This window comes from Aquila chrysaetos, chromosome 12 (genome assembly GCF_900496995.4).
Source record: "Aquila chrysaetos chrysaetos chromosome 12, bAquChr1.4, whole genome shotgun sequence".
Taxonomy (NCBI): domain Eukaryota; kingdom Metazoa; phylum Chordata; class Aves; order Accipitriformes; family Accipitridae; genus Aquila; species Aquila chrysaetos.
Window position 1 is genome coordinate 13193201 of NC_044015.1, and position 18669 is coordinate 13211869.

General features: G+C 42.3%; 1 protein-coding gene across 5 annotated transcripts in view; it reads left to right on the top strand.

Annotated features, from left to right (window-relative positions):
* Positions 1-640: 640 nt before the first annotated feature.
* PLA2G4A (phospholipase A2 group IVA) overlaps positions 641-18669 on the top strand; it is an 86053-nt gene continuing 68024 nt past the window's right edge. Inside the window, exons 1-2 of one of the 5 annotated variants that reach the window (XM_041127863.1) lie at positions 692-757; positions 7790-7938. The gene's annotated coding sequence lies outside the window, so the exon portion shown is untranslated. Of the gene's footprint in view, positions 758-1256; positions 1276-7789; positions 7939-12440; positions 12460-18669 lie in introns of those variants that run through there. The other 4 variants (XM_030031798.2, XM_030031802.2, XM_030031800.2 and 1 more) reach the window with 4 other exon arrangements.

Below are 18669 nucleotides of genomic sequence, written 5' to 3' on the forward strand. Positions count from 1 at the left end.
ACCGGCTGCTAAGCAGGGGCTCGGCCACCACGAGCAGCTTCTCGCGTGGTCCCACAGCACCCAACGCAGTGCTGCTGGCGGCACTCGGGGGCAGATAAATGCAGTATTGCATAACACACATTTATTCCCACATGACTATCCACAGATTGTCACTGCAGCAATGGAAGATGTGGATTTTTTTCTGTAAGTTATTTTAACGCAAACTTCCATTTAGCCGCCTGTTAGACAAATGAATTTTTTTTTTTTTTGGTCACAGTCAGTACCTGGTTGCTTTCTACGGCTTCAACATTAACGCTGCTCGTGAAGAGGCCCCGCGGAGAGCCGGGAAACCCCGAGGAGGGCCAGCACCGCCCGTACCGCCCGCCCGGCGGCCGCCGCCGCCGCCGCCGCCACCCCTCTCCTCACGGGAGCGCGGGCCGCGGCTGTTGGGCGGGCAGGTCGCCCTTAAGGCTGCCGGCCGCTCCTCGAGACTGCCTTCACCCTTCACCCTCCGTGGAGCCTGACCGCCGCCTCGCCATCGCCGTACGTTCCGCCCGAGCGGCCGAAGACAGAAAGCTATGCCAATCCCCGGCGCTTTCCGCCCCCCAGCCACCCCGGCCGGCCGGCCGGTGCCTCACGCCTCCTTAAGAGGCGGCGGTCAGCTGACGGCTGGCGCCTCCCCCGCCGCGCGGGTGAAAAGTGCCGTATGCCTGCAATGGGGAACGGGACCCTGCCCCAGCCGAGAGGGATGGCCGAGCCCGCGGGACACCAGGCGACCGTAAGCGCGGTGCCTCCTTCTTACGCGCTCAACAGCAGCTCCTCCGCGGCGTGGGAGGCGAGGCGAGGCCTGACAGGGCGGGGGGGTGGGCGGCTGCTGCGCCCGGCTCCGCGGGCAGGCGGGCAGGCAGGGTGCGGAGGGCCCGGGCTGAGGCAGCTGAAGCACCCGCAGGGGCGGGCCAGAGCGCGGCGGTGAGGAGGGGTGCCGGCCGCCTTCCCTCTCTCCCTGCCCCCGTGGCAGGGCAGGGGCCCGGTCGAGCCCCCTTCTGTGAGGGGCGCCGAGAAGGGCGGCCGGGGCTGGGGCCGGGGGAGGGGGGAGCGGCGTCTTCCCGCGGGCGCCGCGTCAGGCACCTGCCGCCGCGCTGCGCGCCCGGCCCTGCTCGCGCCCCGCTGCGGGCAGCGCGGCCGTGGCTGCCGAGGAAGGCGCGCTGTCCGCTCGCCTTCACTGTCAGAAACGCGGTCGCCGTACAGCGTCCGCCCTCCTCAAGCAATATGCGCGCAAAACGAAGCTTTCGTGAGGTAAAAGGGGGCAGGGAGGGGTGACAAAAACGTTCGCAACGCTGGCCACCTGTGCCCGAGCAGCGCAACGTGTGTGGCGAGAGGTACGAGGGCATACCCGTGGTGATGGTACAGCAAGTGGAAGGAGGGACCGCAAAAGTTACGTAAACTGCATTACTCATTATCAGTCCCTCGGTCTTGGGGTGCTAGGTTCGTGCTTGCCTTCGCTCAGTGTCACTGGAACTGCTTTTGACAACAGTTACTGCGAACTCTGCCATCTCATTTGCTTATCCCTGCATAGCATGTGTGATGAAGCAATCATTTTGAAATTTATAGGGAAGTAAAACAATACATCTGTTAAGGAAAAATTTCACAAAATGTCTGTGACAGCGGCTTTTCTTTTGGGTCTGATACCAAAAAAAAAGTGTGTAAGAGTTCCTGTTTGTGACTTACAGCAGGCATTTGTTAGCATATATTAGAAGTATGATCACAGACCATAATATCTTGTTTTCATGGGGTTACGTGTTCTTCTTTGGGAACAAACTTGCACACTTTTAATGGTGGAGGTTAATTTGTCGTCCTGGTTGACCTCTGGTTGGTCCTGCTGCATCATTTGGAGAAGCTGCTGCCTCAGTGGTATGACCAGTTCCAGTGCTGGTGGTTGTGCACCCCCCCCCCCCCCCCCCGCCCTGCCCCAGTAGCTCAGGGGTTTACATTGGTACGAAGTCTGTCACCTTCCCTCGAGCAGCCACTGACAGGGGGTTTGAACTGCTGTGCAGGGCTGTGAACTGGAGCTGCTGAGGCTCCAGCACCTGTTGGCTGTGTGACCCCTGCAGAGCTGGTCACAACTTGTCTGTTGGCACCTCGTGTCATACCTTTGGGGAAAATCCCTTTCGCCACCTGAACTGTGGAGTGTGAAACTTCCAATTTGGAGGCTCCTTGCAGATGAAAGCATGAAAACTCTGCAACTAGATAAAGATCTAATCCCAAGTGAGGAGCAATGATGTGGGTAGGACTTCTAACTGCAGTGGATGTTCCTGGCAGGAAGATGGTCTTCTGCACCTCAGTAGGCTCAGATACTTAGTGTATGAAACAACTGATTCATAGGATCAGCTTCTTTGTGGTTACCAAGAGTTGTTCAGACTACTAAGAATTTCAGAGTGAAAACATGAACCTAAAACTGATGTGCTTATTTTATTTTCTTTCTGTTAGGGGGAAGGTTTTGAATATACCGTGTAGAGTTAAGTGCTCCTCTGCCAATGTCTCTCAAAATCACCACATTATCCCTTTATGACCACCTTTCTGCACTCTCTTGTTCTACTATGGCAGGGATACATAACAAAAGAGAAATGGAAATACTTATTTATGCCTGAATCACATAATTTAATCTCCTCATGCATGGCCAGTTAATCTGCACTGGAAAAATACCAGTTTGATTCTTGGCACCAAGTGCTGTTTATGACTTGTTTTTCTTGGAAGAATTAGACCAAAAAAAAAAAATTCCAATGCTGCTGTTCACTAAGGTTGCATACTTTATTTCATCTTAACTTGAATGTATTTTACTGACCATAGTTATCATAAGGTGTCCTTGGATTTTCATGGTACTTTGAATAGATGACTTTTGTCATCTGACCTAAAATAGCTACCGTAGGAAATGTTTCAGCCAATCTGTTTTTGCCTTAGTATACTTCAGTTCATAACTTTTAGTCATACATAGGGGGAAAAATAATGAGTATGGAGTGAGCCCTCACTATTTCCTTCAGAAGTATTCCTGCAAAGCCATTGAGCAGGCTTCACCAACATCTTGGGTGGCCTCTACTCTCTTCCTTGGCATTTATTCCTGACTGTACCAAGGGACTGAATACAGTGCAATGTAGCAATGACTTTCCAGGTGCACATTGCTTCAGAGGTGATGGGAAATGTCTCTGTTTGAGTCTATTTTAATTGATGTGCAATATTCAGGTATGTGGCAACTTTGGTTACTTCCATATAGGTTGGAAGAGGACAGCCTTGACAGTAGAACTGGAGCCGTTCTAGAGACTTGAGAACTGTGAATTCAGATTGAATTAAGTTACTTGAATGGCTTGGCCTGGAAAATGTTGGAGATAGACTTGTGTAGCAGCCAGAGGAGGAGGTGTCTCCTGCTTGTACCCAGAAGTTCAAGTGTATGAAAACTGACTACAAAATATGAGAAAATACTTGGTTTCCAATGGAAACCTTCTAGCAGAACAGGTAGAAGCTCAGAGTATGGTACTGTTCTGGTTTAACCCTAGCTGGCAACTAAGCCCCACACAGCTGCTCGCTCACCTCCCTCACAGTGGGATGGGGGAGAGAATCAGAGGGTAAAAGTGAGAAAACTCTTGTGGGCTGACATAAAGACAGTTTAATAGGTAAAGCTAAAGCCACGCACGCAAGCAAAGCAAAACAAGGAATTCATTCAGCACTTCCCATTGGCAGGCAGGTGTTCAGCCATCTCCAGGAAAGCAGGGCTCCATCACACACAAGGGTTACTTGGGAAGACAAACACCATCACTCTGAACATCCCCCCGTTCATTCTTCTTCCCCCAGCTCTATATGCTGAGCATGATGTCATATGGTCTGGAATATCCCTTTGGTCTGTTGGGGTCAGCCGTCCCAGCTGTGTCCCCTCCCAGCTTCCTGTACACACCCAGCCTGCTTGCTGGTGGGGTGGTGTGAGAAGCAGAAAAGGCCTTGATTCTTCATTCCTGCTGAGCAGTGCTTACAAACATTCCTGTATTACCAGCACTGTTTCCAGCACACATCCAAAACACAGCCCCATACTAGCTACTGTGAAGAAAATTAACTCTATCCCAGCCAGAACCAGCACAGGTATGGCCCATGGTTAGCGTGTGGAGTTGTGAGATGGGAGATTAAGTTCAAATTTATTCTTTACCTGATAAAAAGCACTGATGTAGATCAAAGTCGTCTTATCCTTCAGAGCAGTATCCTAAGAAGGGGACTGACCTTCAGGGAGCAAAACCAAATTCTTGACTAATTGTTTACTTGACATTGATGGGGAAGCCCACGTTTCAGTGGTTGCTTTAAAGACAAGTACATGTCAAAAATATGTCACTTACAGTCCAGAGATGATTTAAGCAACAAAATCAAGTATTTTCCTACAGCTATGGTTCAGCGGGTGTTTCAGCTCCCAGCTAAAGCCTAGGGGACCAGTCATGAGACACATTTTTAAATTGAGTTTACAACTGGCCTGTTTTTGTTTCATTTGCCTCTTTCTAAACAGAAGCTCCATGTAATCTGTGGAAGTATTTCTCTTTGTCATAGGCAGTGGCAGCAGAATTGGCTATCATCCTGAGAGGTGATGAACTCCTGTGTGTGTTCACTATGCCTCTGATATAACTGCGCCTTTCTCACTAGTCTGAAAAACAAATCCCAGAACCTGTCTTAGTAATGGAAATGATCTCATCACTGCCCTAGGTTATAATAATGTGATGTAGTAACAGAATACTTTCAAAAGAACTCTCTCTTTTTTTTTTTTTTCTTAAAAAAACCAAAACACAACCCAAAAAAACAAAAAAACACCCTGGTATTCAGACTTTCCTGAGGGCTTTCATTTACTGTTTACCTCAGAGAAATGATACGAATTTCCTGACTGTACCAATTTCCAGTAGCCCGTGTGTCAACGTCTGGAGCAGCGTTACTCAGCCCATGGTACAGGGACAGGAGGTGGTCTCTAGGAGATGTGAAAGTGGTCCACAAAGCAGGAGCAAACAAAGCACCAGGAAGCTCCAAAAAAAAAATTTTTGTTGTTTTAAACAGGTTGTAGGGAAAGTAAAAGTAACTAATGAGCATTTAAACTTCAGCATAATTTTTTAAAATGGAAAATACTGTGGCAATATTGCAGTTGAGAATTGGTGGACTTTCCTTAGAAATATCAATTAGTTCTTCAGCATGAAAGTATTGTATAGAATGAGATGATTTCTACAAAAAAAAAAGACCACAGTGTTGGTGAGGGGAAAAATATCAGACATATATTGACAGATGATGTGGCCATCACTGTACAGTTTTTATTCGTTTTCTCTAAGGTTCATAATGAAAGCCATGAGCTGTTGCCATTGGTAACTCTGAAGCCTGTGTTGGTCCTGTATCAGCTGGCAGGCGTGGCCGGGGGCACGGACACTGCAGTTTTTCTCCCAATACGTTTTCCTTTCCCATAAAGATGGTTGCTGAGATGACACTTTACATCTCAGCTCATGGTTTTGCTGTGTGCTGAGGTTTCCAAGACTGTCGGTGTGCGCAGTGACGGAAGCTTTTGAGATCTGGACTGACAAATAGAGACATTGTAGAAGTCAATGTGTGAGTGAGTTGCCCAGACTCTACAAGTAATCCCTGGAGGAAAAACAGGCGCTTCCAGGGTAAAGTTAATGTGATTCTAAAGCAGATATCCAACAAGCCACATAAATTCTGTGCTAGAATTGCCTCTCTCTGTGCTGGCTAAGCACAGATGAAGACTTCTGTGTGGTAGGTGTTTGAAGTTAAGTGAGGTGAATCCTGCCTCTGGTGTCTGTCTGTGTGTCTGAGCGCAGTAGTCTCTTGTGCAGGCTGCACAGCTCTGTTTGCAAGCACTCTTTTGAGATGCAATTTCCTTTCACATGAGTGGTAGCATTGGTAATGGTGCATCCTAGAGCTTAGAGCAAAGAATACAGTGCTGCTTTTTGTCTGCTGATAACAAAACTACTTTGGCAGATGTTTATAGGCTTAATTACTAAATTAAATGTTGCTCATTTTTATTTTCATCACCTCAGGATGCTGAAAGCGTATTTTCAAAATATAAAGTAGGCTTTTTGCAAACAAGAATCCTTGTCTCTCCATCGTTCCAGCTTCCATCCCTAAATATGCAGATTTAGGAAGGAGACAGAAAATATAGGGTCACATCTTCCACATACACAAGTTCAGAACTATACATGATTTGACTCAGTCACATTTGTGTGTTTTGTGGTTATCTGATAGTAAAGCCATTGAACTGACTCATGTTTGATATTTATCTAATATTTTCCTTAAAATGATCTCAGCATAAATCAGTAAAACTTTTATTTCTTTTCTTAGTAGTATTATCAGTCAGTTACAAGAGTGCTTATATCCTTAGCCAAGATCTGTAGGAATGTGCACTTTCATAATAAATTATCCTTTTGTATTTACAGTGATTATAAAGTTATATATTTGTTTGTACACACATGCAGATTATAATAAGATCTGTACAAATGTATATTTCTTGTAATAAGTGGCAGTCACAGTCCCCAAGGGATTGCGTTTTAGAAGACATGCATGATGAACAAGACTGATAAGTGGAATGTTGGGGTAGATGGAGATGATGGAGTAAGAAGCACAGTGAACGCATATGTATAGGCTGTCTCATCCTGTCTGGTCCATTGCATTGGCCAGACCATTAAATAGAAAGATCTGGCTTTTGGAAAGCTTTGTAGGTTAAGTGTGTGTGTGTGTGTTGGGGTTTTTTTGGTTGATTTTTTTTTTCTTTTTTTTTTTTTTTTTCCTCCCTGTTGCTGTGTCTGTGTCTCAAGGATATAGATTGTAAACGGGGCTTAAGTACTAGAACTGTATTTTTCATGCATTTAACTTACTGCATTATCAATTGGATGCTAAAAGTAAATGCTCCCAAGTAGATTAATTTTGGCCTGTTCCAAACTCCATTAATGTCAGTAGGAAAACAAACAACACTCACGGGCAATTGTTGTACCAGGCACTGAGAAGCTCTTGCTGTGGCCTGAACCGTTACTTTGCATGCTCTGTCAGAAAAAATTGTGCCTTTGTAGTCAACATGCAAAAGTGTAACTCTATGCAAAATCAGCAGCTGCTGCCTAACGTTGCAGTTGTGTTACGAAAAAAGACAAAACACAGAACTACAAATCATTTTGGGGAGAAGGTGACTGTGTAGACTTGTGGAATGTAACTAATTAGAAATTTTCTGGTTGTTACTCTTGTGTACCGTCTTCTAAAAATAACCTCTAATGGAGAATTGTAAAAGATAATGCACTTTTGAGGCACTTCTATTCTTTAACATTTCATAAATATGGATGCCTGCTTAAATAAACATCTGCAATAATGATCATATCTTGACCTGGGAAATATCTATAAAATATGAAACTAACCATTCTTATGCTGCTGTTTTGTTTGAGTCCTTTTTCGTCCTAATCCAAAGAGAATTGATAATGAGTTTCTAACCGTAGCACTTAGTGCAACACCCCTTTATCTTTTGATAAAGGCATGAATCTGCTAAGTTTTCACAACCAAGGTGTTTTGGGGCTGTCCTCTTATATGGAAAAATACTTTTTCTTCATGTAACCAAAACCCTGCAACTATGAATCAAGGACAATGCTAGTGGAAAACCTCAAGAAAAATGAGAATAGTAGCTTATACAACATCTATGAGGAAGATACTAGGAAGCAAGTCCTAGCTTTTCTTATATCCAGTTTATTTTTATGGGTTTGTGTGTGTTCAGTGATGATACTTGCAGACTTTTTTTTTTTTTTTTAACCAGGCAATTTAATGTTCCAGTAGGATGTTGGTGTGATGTCTGTGCTGACAGTAATGAAAACCAGTTCTTTACTAATTGCAAAATCTGCCAGTATCTTGCATTTCTCTGGCATTTTCCACTTTGAATAGCACATGCTCACACAGACCTTTCTGGTAAGTGACCAATTACATTTAACTATGGCATACTTTCAAGTATTATTTTGCTTTTATACTTAAATTCCTTTTTCCAAGAATCCCTAATTTATTAATTTAATGAGCTCTTCAACGTTCTCAACTCTCCTGTGGCTTAGTGAATATAGGTTTAATTTTTGTAAGGGTGTTTTTGATACAGAGAAATAAAACAGCTTCTTCGTAGTCATTAAGTCAATGTCCTAGTTTCAGCTGGGATAGAGTTAACTGTCTTCCTAGTAGCTGGTACAGTGCTATGTTTTGAGTTCAGTATGTGAAGAATGTTGATAACACCGATGTTTTCAGTTGTTGCTAGTAGTGTTTAGACTAATGTCAAGGATTTTTTCAGCTTCTCATGCCCGGCCAGCGAGAGGGCTGGAGGGCCACAAGAAGTTGGCACAGGACAGAGCCAGGGCACCTGACCCAAACTGGCCAACAGGGTATTCCATACCATGTGACGTCCCATCCAGTATAGGAACAGGGAAGTGGGGGGGGGGAATCGCCGCTCGGGGACTAGGTGGGTGTCGGTCGGTGGGTGGTGAGCAATTGCACTGCGCATCGTTTGTACATTCCAATCCTTTCATTATTGCTGTTGTCATTTTATTAGTGTTATCATTATCATTATTCATTTCTTCTTTTCTGTTCTATTAAACTGTTCTTTTCTCAACCCGTGGGTTTTGCTTCTTTTTCCCGATTTTCTCCCCCATCCCACTGGGTGAGGGGGGAGTGAGTGAGCGGCTGCGTGGTGCTTTGTTGCTGGCTGGGGTTAAACCACGACAGTCAAATCTGAATCAAAATTATGTATAAAAACCTGAAATCATGTCTCGTAGTCTCACCTTAGACATTCTCCCCTCCCAAATCCACAGTGTTGTAAAAAAGTGGCCACTATCATTACGGTGAATTTTATTACGTGTTGTTTGTTTGTCTGAAAAGAATTAAGGCATGGGTGGGGTTTTTTGCTTATCTTTTATGTGTTCTGAGGATTATCTCTTATAATTTAGGAACTGAAATAATGCAAGCATAAAAAAGATGTTTGATATGGCTAAAGCAGAGGGAAAACAAGTTTTGTTGCTTGTAACACTTTTTTTACCAGTGAGTGCAAAGTAAGGAGGATCATATGAACCGAGCCTGGCTTCTCCCTCCAGTTCCTTCTTCTCTTTAAAATTACTCCTTTACGTAGGTCTGTCTATGATCAGCTATAACGCTGTGTAAGTGTTTCTGAAAGAAGCTCAGAAAAAATGGTGTTAAGTGGAGCACAGCAGGACAGTGCTGGCTAACACACTGGTGCGCGCAGGTGGAGAGCAGTGTCCAACCTGTTTTCTATATATTTAAGATGAAGAATTTGACTGATATATATATATTTTTTTTTTTTTTTTATGCTAGAGCAGAATATGTGGTTGGTTGTGGGGCAGTCCTGCTTCTTGGTATCACTTTTTGTGCATAAATGAAGGGCCAGAGAAAGAACAAGCATCAGGGATGAGGGAGACCAAAATTCATATGCCTGCTCTGAAATGAATAGTGTGGGAAGGTGAACATTAGTCTCGCCCAACTGAGAGTGACCTGGCCACATACAGACTGGCTGTTTTGAATTAACTTCCGTTTGAGTATAAGTGTGATTAAACTCTCCCAAAAAGTGTTTTACTGAAAAACTGGTGTAGTTCTCTAATGACACCTTTTTGCTTTGACAAATTGACATTTTTCTGAAGAAAAAGTCTTGCTGAAAAGTGCTTGAACGTCTCCACTGTGTATTCCTTTGTCCTGTAATATGTGTCAGTCATTTCCCTTTCAGCACAGAGCTGGCACATCAACTGGTGTTTTAAGATGCTGAGAGAGAGTTTGAGTTTGCAAGGGAGGTAGTAAGCCCTTGGTGTCTTTAAGAAATAGTTAAATTAAAAGCTTAGACAGTTTGGTAAGAGAGTAGTCATAGTTCATTTAAGTTTTGCTGAACTCTCTCTGGCTGACCGATCCTCTATGCCTCAGAGCAGAGCATGAAAGTCCCCCTTATGTCCCTAATTTTGCAAAGCTGTTTTAACAAGGGAATATGTAAATTTGGGTTTGCTTCCTGGCTTTGATTGCTGTCCATTTGCTTCTTGAGTCATTGTTTGTGGGTCCTTAGTGTATTAGATTGTTTGTATCACATTACTGAAGGCCACATTTATGGTCTGGGTAGTTAGCAGTTACTGCTTTTTTGTTAGTTTTGTGGTTTTTGTTTGCTTTATGTAACCATTGGTGTAGCTAACCTCTTAGTACTGGTAGAATCAGATTACAGTAAGGTTTGACATATTTTCTTGCTTATGATAAATAGAAAAATTTCCAATAATTGTATTAAATCAAAATGTTATTTTCAGTTTTAACCCATCTCCAAAACCTTAGTTGGTAATGTTGTGCATCCATTAATAGTGGTTTAGGTCCTTCCCCTCATCCTCTCGGGGCTTCACTGTCTTGATAACAGTAGCACTTGAGATAGTTGGCTGAAAATAAAGCAAGTGTCGCCCAGTTCAAAACTTTCTTCCTAAATCAGCAGAGAGATTGCACTACAGCTCTTACAGCAGCTTGCTGTTTTTGCTGTTACTCTGAACTCAGCTGAAATGGTGGAGCAGAAGATTCAAGCCCTTTTGATGCTGCCACTGTAGGCCTGGGAAAAGAGCAGGCGCAGGCACTTGTTGGCTGGAGCACAGATGGCAGAGATGACGGGGGGACAGAGAGAGCTTCAGAGAAGTCATGAGAGGCATGGTCCAGAAAGAGGAAACTCAAGAAGGGGCAGAATAACGTGCCGCTCCCTTGTGCAGTCTCTGAGCAGGAAGACAGCTTGCTGCTTGCTCTTTCCAGGCAGGAGAGGAGGCCTGCAGAGGAGCTGCAACAAAGTCTTACTTGAATTTGTAGAGAAAAATCAAAACCCCTGAGTAAATGCTTTGCTGATGTAAGTTTGGCTTCAAACACAAGCTGGTGTTTGAACTTGGGAGCTTTTTTGTAACTGCTCAAATCCTGGACTGAAGGCCTCTTTGGCTAGAGGCTTGGCTGTGTGGGGTCAGGCAGGCTTTGCGCCAAGCCGTGTGGCTTTGTGTGGAAGCTGGGTGTTAGATACATGATGAAGACCGTTGGTATTGATGCACTTTCTACTGCAAAAGTGTCCAACTGGAGACTTCTCAAGAAAATGCATAGGGCAGTTGGGCTATCCTGCTAGGTCTAGTATTTATTTATTAAATCAGTTGATTATAAAATTATATATGAAAAATACAAAGAAATCTTTCATAGTACAAGTTTACCACTTAGCCTCTCCCCTCAAGAGTATAATATATGCAGTAGGGATGGCTGTATTTGCCTTTGTGTCTATGTGTTTGTGTGAAACATACATTTATGTTACTTACTCAGACTCCAGCTTGGCAATAGCCATAAAATATTTCCATATAAATTTTACTCACGTCATTTAAAAGAGGCTGAAAAATCTCAGCGTCAGAAGTTTCTTCATGACTCCTTTTACTAGAAAGTCCTGACAAATTTCCTTGAGTCACTCTAACTACTTTGTCATGCTTTTAATGTTATGACCATATAGACCAAAGGAAGTGCAGCACAATTGTCCCCTTTATTGCAGACAGTGACCAGAGCTCATGTTTTGAGTAAACAGTCCCAAACCAGAACATAAAAGTTGTAATGTTGAGTCATGTTGTACAGACACTGAGTGTAAGATGATGAAACACACCTTTTGTGTGCAGTCCTTTCTCCATCCCTCCAGTGGCAGCATGACAGTAGCCTGTGTGTGCTGGCTGGCATTACAGTTGGCACCGAAATGCCAGGAAATTCGGAAAAAAAGAGCAGTTTGGATAACTTGCTCTGGATACTAACTGAATTGAAAAAGAATTAAAAAAGATATTTAAAGGCAACATTCACCTAACTTTCAGCTAAATTTGTTTTATTGTTGACGTGTTATCTGAACAAAGCCAGCTGTTAATTTCACCAGCTCCTTGCATTTTTAGCTATTATTGTGGTTGTTCTTTTGTGTGTAACCACTGCATAACTGTAATGCAGAAGGATTGTCAACTGCAATTGCAGCCTGAGAGCAGCTTTGCGTGCTTGTCTCTTCCCCAAAAAGTCAAACGTAAATATTTAAATAAAATTTTATTCTAATATTTTCCCTAAAGTGTTTTATTTTAAACCATCCCTATCTTACAGCAGGGAAGCAAAAGGAGGAGTGAGAGTGAAGGTGTAGGTAAGTTAAAGATATGTAATAACCAAACTCTCAGTATTTTAATAAAATCTTTAAAAGGCATTGGCCCAGGAATATTTAGGAATTGGATGACATCCCTGTTGTCACCAGGGGAGAGTAAAGGATTTGGATTGAGATCTTTGGAGTCTAAATGTAGTACCCTAACACATTCAGCAACAGTTCTTTTCACAGTACCAATGAGGCTTCTTAAAGTGGGTTCCTGGTGGTTTTGGCAGGGAACAGCTCCTGACCAGCACACTGCAGCACAGTAGAGGAAATGAAAAGTTTTGTCAAAGATCCAGGTAAGAATGAAATGCAGGGGAGATTTTTTTTTTTTCTTCCCTTCACCTAAGTTTTAAAGAGATATATTCAACAAACAACTCTGTCCAGTCAGGTGTTGCACTTGAGATGTATATAATTGAATTTTAGCAGTTATTATTTGTTTTCATTTTTGGCAGCACTTCTAAAGCTGCCACTGGTATTGAGTTTTTCCATTTTGGAGAGCCTGGCTTGACACCTCAAACATGCTAGGTACTTGGCGCACCTATTATCTTGAAGTGTGAGGTTTTGTTCTCTGCTGCCTTAAGTTGGGCTTCGAAAAGTAAGAATACACTTAAACAAGTGACTGTCATACATAAAACGTTTATTTGTGGAATAACTACATTCTGAAATCCTTATGTACAGAAATGCTGGGCATTTTTTAATCTTGCTTTTTCTTATTTGCAGTGTGCATATAACAAATAACCTGCATAGATGTTCTTCTTGAAATGATATAAATAATAGGTGGACTTGATTAGTGTACTGTAATTGTTTTTACAGGGAATATATCCTAATAATTCTTCTTTTTATTGAACTTCCACCAGATTTTTCACATTCTTCTTTGATTTTTGGCCTTCTTGTTGGAAAAACAAGCTAGCTGGTTCCCACATAAGCTACAGGGTGTCTGACCTACACAGTGGGGATTACTGATCAGCTGCTTGAGATTTTTTTTTTTTTTTGACAAATTTTGAGACTCTGCCACCTAATCTGATCTGTCTTGTGGCTTGGATTTCTGTAGAAAAAGACAGTGATCTTTGCCATTTTTAAAAAATATTCTTGGAGTCCCTCAAATTACCTTTTTTTTTTTTTTTTTTTTTACATTCAAGGCTGGTTTTTAGTTCTAGTGCAATTTCAAGTGAAGTGAAATACAAGACATTGGAGAAAAGTTTTATGTAAAGGTATTAACTCAAGGAACTCTTTCATTCTCAGAATACATTAACTTCTTACTTTGGATTTACTCAGTTCCACTTTCTAATATTTCTGTAAGTAAAATCATGTATGATGACATGGCTTTTTCTCCTAACCTCTCACAAACTGTTGCAGTGAGTGTTTCTTGTTAACTTGCCTTTGCGTAAGCAGTATAATTGTAAGATAAACCATCATGCCCTGAATCAGCTGCCTCTTCCTTCAGGCTTGTAGTTAGTGTTCATAGTGAAAATACAGTACTTGGCTGGTTAGGAAATGTACTGGGAACTTCCATGACCGATGTGAAATAGATGCAGGTATTCAGGCAGAAATGCTTCCAGCCTCTTGAATATTCCTGTTAGTAAGGCCATTCCTTGTAGAATGTAAGATAGGGATTTTCTTCTTCCTCTTGGACTAAATCCAGCTTAATTAAGTTTCTTTCAGGAGCATGTCTGATTTCTGCTGACTCAGTAAGGCTTGCCTCCTGTCATAGGAAGTTACTGTAACATGGAGCTCTCCAGGAGGTGCTGGGCAGCTGTATATAGAGAACTGGCCTGGTTATTGTACCACTTCTGTCTTCCTCATTTTTGGCCTCTAAAGTAGCCTCCAGCACTAGATAAGGTGTAAATTAACCTTGTGTCGTGGTTTAACCCCAGCCGGCAACTAAGCACCATGCAGCTGCTCACTCTCCCTCCCCCCCACCCCCCCACCCCTGCAGTGGGATGGGGGAGAAAATCGGGAAAAGAAGTAAAACTCATGGGTTGAGATAAGAACAGTTTAATAGAACAGAAAAGAAACTAATAATGATAATGATAACACTAATAAAATGACAACACTAATAATAAGAAGAGGATTGGAATATACAAATGATGCACAGTGCAATTGCTCACTACCTGCTGATGAACGCCCAGTTAGTCCCTGAGCGACGATCCCCCTGCCCCTACTCCCACCAGTTTGTACACTAGATGTGATGTCACATGGTATGGAACACCCCTTGGCCAGTTTGGGTCAGCTGCCCTGGCTCCGTCCTGTGCCAACTTCTTGTGCCCCTCCAGCTTTCTTGCTGGCTGGGCATGAGAAGCTGGAAAATCCTTGACTTTAGACTAAACATTACTTAGCAACAACTGAAAACATCAGTGTTATCAACATTCTTCTCATACCTAACTCAAAAACATAGCACTGTACCAGCTACCAGGAGGACAATTAACTCTATCCCAGCTGAAACCAGGACACCTTGCTCAAGATTTCTGCGATGTTTCCAGAGTTTCAGCCCTGCTAGGGTATTTTATAGTACTCTCCTTCCATTGAAAGGAAATCTTAGTTACTCTGTGTCACCTGTAGTTTCAGTAATTGGTTACAGGCTGACAGGTCATCTTTCAAAAAGAGATTCACGATCTTTTCATCTGTTATGTCCTCTTTAGCAGGAAGTCAAATGTGGTTTCCCAATCTTAAAATCTCCTGTCTAGCTGTTTATGCTGTGTCAACTTCCTTGCCAAACTTCACCCCAGAGCATCCTCCAAAAATGTGGCACAAAGGTTGAGCTTTTTGCTTTTCTGCTCAGACTCCTTCCTTCCACCCATGCTCTCCTGGCAAGGCATGGGAAGAACAGTCAGTGCACGTCAGCAAAGCATATACTTTTTCATTTTTGTTGAAAATGGAGTGATGGGTGCTCTACACAAAGTAAGGTGTAAACCTTGTTTCTTGTGTGGGAAGACCTAAATTAAGAAATAACGTTACTGTGATTTTCCAGGATGCTAGGCAAAATCATGTAGAAACAGATTATTTATTATTTCTGTTATACTATCACAGGATCAATCTGTAACCAAATAAAATTCTGTAATCTGATTTGATAAAAATGGATGGTGACATTCATACCAAAAGCCTGAGTCAATATTTAGCTTATTGTGTACCTCTTACTCTTATCACATTAGATTAGATTAAGCATTAATGACTGTACCAGTGAGTTGCACTTACTCACTTTTTTTAATTGTCTGTGTCTCTGATTTGTAAGAACTGGCCAGCTTGATATAAACAATCTCCCTTTTATGATTTTTCTTCTAATCTTGAGGATGTATTCTGGTGGTGATATTTATACTGTGTTATGTTTTACTCATTTTCAGAGCTTTTCCGCTCAGTAAGACTAACTGTGGAGTAAGCTCGTACTCAGCATGAAATACGAACATCTCATTATTCGTCTTGTCTTTTGTCCTTGATATATCCTATAAAACTGAATTATCTGTAGGAGTTTACTGGATCAACACTGAGAATGAAAATGTTCCAGTAATAATCGCTGTCCGTGCATGTGTGTGTAACTTGTTTTTGTGGAATTGCTCTGGTAGTGTCCGACTTTAGAGACAGTAATCCCTTATCCATTTCAGTCTGTCACCACAAGTGAAAATGAGCTAAGATCACACAAGAGTCTTGATTTAAACAGCAATCCACCAATCAACTAATAGCTTGTTACTTTTGATGTCTGAAACTGTGCCTGACAATTAAATGCTCTTGGCCTGACAAAAGTAGTGTTGACTTTTGGGTGAAAGTGAGATTTAGGAATTTAGTAGAAAGCTGTCTCTGTATTATGTGACCAAGCTAAACTGTGGCCTGTTCAAGAGGCTGTGTTTGCTCTGGTATTTTGTAAACTCAGACAATTTGTAGACTTGGACATTTGTCGATAAAACATTAAGAAATATATCGTTAATCAGTCTTGCTGGTTTAGTTAATTTTGGCGGTTCTGTATGAATTGACAGAATTTATGCTTGTGGTGTTGCAGAGGCACTGCCTGCGATGTGTTTTGATAGTCCTTCAGGAAGGAATGCTATCAGCCCTGGGAATGGCACAGTTCACAGACGATGCGATACCACCAGATATCAGGGAAACAAAACAATATGTGTTAATAATATTAAAGTGTCCTTGAAGATCTGCTTAGAGGCACTACTTCTCCTGCAATCTATCAAGGGCTGGCCTGCCACGAGCTTCAGCTCGAGTTCAGTTCTTTGTACGTGCTTGTGATACAGTCCTTAATTAGTTGATGATTTTTCCATTAGGCTTTGTGGGATGGACAGTGTATAGTGGCAGTGTTAAGTGAGATAATTCTGGGATCACAGCTCTATTTACTGCAGATGTTTGAAGTAAATATTTTTCAAGACTTTCTTTGCAGCTCTTCATGAGCTTCTGTTTGTGCTGTGTTTTGGCTTCTCTGCTGCACTAAGATTTTAGATACAGAAATATATTAGCGTGCTTAACCCAAACTCCATTGATAATGTAGTGCAGGCTTGCAGAGGGTGTGGTGTAATTATGCTAGGATCAGGTAACTCTGATTTGAATTAAATCCTCTGTAAATGACATAAGTATTCAAGTCACTTAAACCCAGATGTCTGCTACCACTTCAGATGTCTTGCTGGCTTCTGGCAGAGCATGGATACCCGTCCATCTGCCAGCCCCAGGTACACTCACATGTCTGAAATCAATAGCACTGGATGCCTGTCTTTGGGTACCTGCTTCTGTTTGTCACATACTGAAAGACTGTGATTAAGACACCAAATCAAGAGCTCCAATTTGGAGAAATAGCAGCATGACTAGGCTGGGATCTGTCATGCTGTTGGTTGGAGCTGTGTAGAAAACCAGGATATTAGGCTTTGTGTATCACATCAGGGTCTTCTTGTTCCCTGGCCCTTTTCTCCTTATTCAGAGACTCTGCCTGTATGTCTTTAGCTTGTAGTTTGTGCATGTGTGTTTGTGATACAGTTGTTAATTATATGATTGCATATTTGTCTGTCTGCATGATCCTTGCCTCATTCAACATGGAGGACAGATGGTGCTTGGGGATTCATTACGGCTCTGTAGCCAAAGAGACTGTTGTTTGCAGGATCACAAATGTATTCCCTGCAGATGTTGAAATAGATGAGGTGGGGGGTTATAGGAAAAGAGAGGATGATCTCATGTCTAAGCCAGTTGACTAGTTGAGTGATGATCTGGAGAACTGGAACTCTGCCTCTAGGATGCTAGACAAGTAACTCGAACCAGGCTTCTTATCCTAGGCCTATCCTAGGCCTAACCCATTTTCTTATTTCTGCAGATAGAGCAGTATCCTCAGCTTGGTTTCGTGTATCATCTTAAAATGAGCGTGGTAACTTGTTGGTAGTTGACTGTGCAGTTAGGGGAAATGGTGTATTTTCTGTTTTATGACTTACAAATTTCCTCTTCATTACAGTGTTTGGATAACCCTCACTGTTGCTTTTTCTTGATTGCCTTTGAAGTTTGCAACAGTTCCTCAAAAACTGGTATGTCAGGGCTTGTTTACCAAGGTTCTCCTACTTTAAGTAGGACCCAAGGTAAAATAAACTTGAATATAACAAACCAGCTATACAGTTATGTCTATAAACACAATGTTATTTCCCTCCCATCTGTCTGTTTACACCACAGCTGAATTTGGCTGACAATGTTAATAAAAATAAGTCTTTGCAATTATTATTGCAGTAGGAGAAATAATGGTGGATATATGTTAGAGATCTTCCTTTAAGTCTGAAAGGCTGCCTGCTTTCTATGATAAAGATGTCTTGTTCCTGTTGTTCTAGTATTGAGCTGCCTTGAATGAAAACTATGAACTGAATGTATGTTAAAGTCTTTCTTATTCAGACTTCCTTAGATAAAACCAAATAAATAAACCCAGGGTAATTTCTAGCCTCAAGCTATTGTTAGGGCCAGCAGGATTAAAGAAGGGATATCGTAATGTTCTAGTGATCATAACGAAACAAAATTTTTATGGAAATGCCTGCGTATAATTGCTCAAGAGCAAGGGTATTGGGAGTGACATAAATGATCATTCCTTAGGGTTTATTCTGCCCTTTCAAAATTGAGGGTTAGGAATCATTTCCTTGAGACCAAACCCCACGTGGTGTTTTTTTTCTTTTCACTCTGAAGCTTCTGCTAATGGTTCACGTCTGGCTATGGTCCAGCTCAATCTAAGAACTGATCCTGTCCAGCAGTTTCCCTGTTTTTTTAGAGATGCAGAAAGGAATAACCTCTCTTAGTGTATTTTACTTTGATGATTGGAAACAGTTCTGAAGTTTAAGGCCTCTGGTGGCCCCTGATTTCAGTAGAAATCCTCACAAAGTGTTCAGAAAACAGTGGCCTATGAAGAACCTGTTTAAATCCTGGCAGCTGGTTTGCAGTTTGCCCGTCAAAGCCTCTTGTGAATCTCTAGATGGCTGGGGTGGCCGGGGAGGCTGTACACAGCTTTAGTTGGAATTCCCAGGTTTACAGAGGGCACTATTGCTGCTAGTTTATAG